We start from the raw sequence: 3,050 nt of genomic DNA, 5'->3' as shown, positions 1-3,050 counted from the left end.
TCAGGATTGTCTGCCTAACCTTTAACAACACCAAACTTTATGGAAAATTAGAGTAAACCCCCCCTTAACAAAAGCTAATCCCGCCACACAAATATTCATTTATAATGAAACTTTATCCCTTCAACTTATCCTGTAACTGATTCATGCGTTATCAAACTCAATGCATAAAAAAAGATAGAACTTTAGTTTAATAGTTTAATGTTAAACACAATGTCATGTTTCATCTGAAAACCAAAGCACTCAAGTGGAAACCTCAGATGGGTGACCAAAGTTAGGAATGTCTTAGACTCAAAAAAGATTCTGATCACGTGGATGGATTGAGCTGATAGTGAACATAACTTTCTTTTTTTTTTTTCCTGTTAATGTAGGTGGATTCAATCATGCCACTCCTGCTTGTGGACGTTGTACATCGTGGTGCGCACTAGGCTCCGCACCACGATGTACAACGTCCACAACCCATTGGTCATGCAAATTTTATCTGTCTCAGTACAGGGGAACGCCAGAGCCAGGAAGTGGGAGTGGGTGGGGGAGCATGTGGGGGACTTTTGGGATAGCATTGGAAATGTAAATGAAATAAATACCTAATACCTAATTAAATATATATATGTGTGTGTGTGTGTGTGTGTATATATATATATATATATATATATATATATATAAAGTACTTGGGTGGTCCATCCTTTCGACTTAGCTCCAAACTTTGTCTCTGTAACTCCTTTCGGGGATCCATCCCATAATTAGCCACCAAACGCAGACACTATTGCACATGCCAGCAAGATTTTGCTGAAAGAACCCTGATATAGCTGTCTCGTGGGACACTATGCCAGTGCCTGGCAAATACAGAAGTGGATGCTCAAAGTCATCTATTTGATGGAACAAAGGACCCCAAATGTAGGAGCTAGAGAAAGTACCCAAAGAGCTGAAGGGGTCTGCAACCCTATAGGTGGAACAACAATATGAACTAACCAGTACCCCCAGAGCTTGTGTCTCTAGCTGCATATGTAGCAGAAGATGGCCTAGTTGGCCATCATTGGGAAGAGAGGTCCCTTGGTCTCGCAAACTTTATATGCCCCAGTACAGGGNANCNCCAGGGCCAAGCAGTGGGAGTGGGTGGGTAGGGGAGCAGGGTAGGGGGAGGGTATAGAGGACTTTTGGGATAGCATTTGAAATGTAAATGAAGAAAATATCTAATAAAAAATTGAAAAAAAAAAGTACTTGGGGTCAGATGGCTAGGTGGTTAAGAGTATGCCCTGTTCCAAGAGGTTCAAAACCCTCTGTAATGGCAGCTTCAGGGAATCTGAGACCCTCTTCTGACTTCCCAGGGTGTGCAGACACACTAGTTTTCATGGCAGTACACCATTTTACATTTCAACTAATGGTGTAAAAGGTCTCCAGACTAATGGATCACTTGCAGTATTTATTTCCATGTCATCCTTGCACCGGGGCCATGCTAATCTTCTCCATGTGGTTCCAATTTTAGTAAATGTGCTGCCAAAACAAGCATTAATTAGATAAATGGTGATCCAATTTTCAAAAACTCTTATTAACAAGTCCCCTGAGAGTGACAGGCAGAATCTCCCAGATCTCTTAAAAATATGTGTGTTTCAATAATTCTTTGCATTTTAAGGGGAGCCATGTTGATGGTCAAGGAAAAGTTACTAACAGGCTCTTGAAAAGGAGCAACCTTCATCCATGAATGTGAAGAGACTTAAACTTCATCCCAGACCCGGTGCTTTGTCTTGGTTTTTAAATTATGAGGGTGGAACTCAGTTGTTTGGAAAGCCTTCCATGGTTTCTGATAGAGGCCCAAGTTTGAACCCCTTTTTTGTTAGGATTATATGAGTTTTAAATTTTTTAACACTCATACTTCTATGCTACGTTTTCATTTGACCCACATTGCCAACAAATATATTTCTATATTTCTTCCTGCATTTCTCATGTTATTTTCTTCGTTCAGTGATTGGTTGGCTGCTTTCCACTGTGAAAGTTTTCTTGTCCTAAGAATCAGTAAATTGAAGATTAAAAGCAGGTTTGGGGAATAGTTGACCCCAGGAATCATCACTATAGTAACTCTTAATATTGGTTTTCTATAAAATGAGAAGCTATAAAAGGATTAAGATGGTAAATATCTGCCTTCGTCTTCACCATCCCTTCTCCAGAGCCCAAGTTTGACGCAGTACAAAGACATGCCGAGCAGCCTAGTCTGGAAGGCTCATAAATCTTTCTCCACATGGGCCTGCAAGAAGCTTAAAATTAGACCATTATTCTAAAGCCATTTGCCACGGCTTTTCAGACAGTACATAATCCTCCATATCTATCTTTCTCAAATGCTGTGAATTATAAACACTATCAATCTGTAGGATTCTTTAGTACGGCTAAGTATTCTGTGAGTTTAGTTTCCTCATCCACAAAATGTTACTGATGTTGCCACCTTCATGGAATGATTATGACATTTAAATGAACATAGTTTATCAGCTAGATCAATGCAAGTCACCATGTTTTCGAAATGTCAATGAGGCTTCCTGTCTTCATTCTTCTCCCTTCTTTACGTGTATTCTCATCACTCATTTTAGCCTTGGTCAGGAAGAATAGCTGATTCTGCTCAGGGCTGCTCTGAGAGGAGCCAGTGCCTTTAGTCATAGCTGGAGAATATCATTTCTTAGCCTAGGCTTTGGTTGTACTTCCCTCACAAGGCTGCACATTTGATAGCAGTAGCTGTTCTGTGCACATGGAGCTTATTTTTTCATATTGCCTAACTTACTCTCACAGCAACAAAAGTCCAAACCATCTCCCCCAGCCTCAAAGCAAACTCTTGCATACATATGACCAACGTTTGATTGCTGATCTAATAAGAGATGCTGATGAAGAGAATTATCATCATCTCCCACTACAGATGTAAGGAAGTTTAAGATGTACTAAGGACTCTGACTATATAAAAGTGTACTAGAAGCACCGGGCATGGTGCCACATGCCTTTAACCCCAGCACTCAGGAGGCAGAGGCAGGCGGATTTCTGAGTTCAAGGCCAGCCTGGTCTACAAAGTGAGTTCC

General features: G+C 40.7%; 1 non-coding gene across 1 annotated transcript; it reads right to left on the bottom strand.

Annotated features, from left to right (window-relative positions):
- Window positions 1–1,397: 1,397 nt before the first annotated feature.
- Window positions 1,398–1,504, bottom strand: LOC115029538. Its single transcript, XR_003835097.1, has one exon. It is a non-coding gene; the product is annotated as a U6 spliceosomal RNA (small nuclear RNA).
- Window positions 1,505–3,050: the final 1,546 nt, after the last annotated feature.

The sequence above is a fragment of the Mus caroli genome, chromosome 15, assembly GCF_900094665.2.
Source record: "Mus caroli chromosome 15, CAROLI_EIJ_v1.1, whole genome shotgun sequence".
Taxonomy (NCBI): Eukaryota; Metazoa; Chordata; class Mammalia; order Rodentia; family Muridae; genus Mus; species Mus caroli.
The sequence above is the reverse complement of the archived record's forward strand: the minus strand, read 5'-3'. Positions and strand labels throughout refer to the sequence as shown.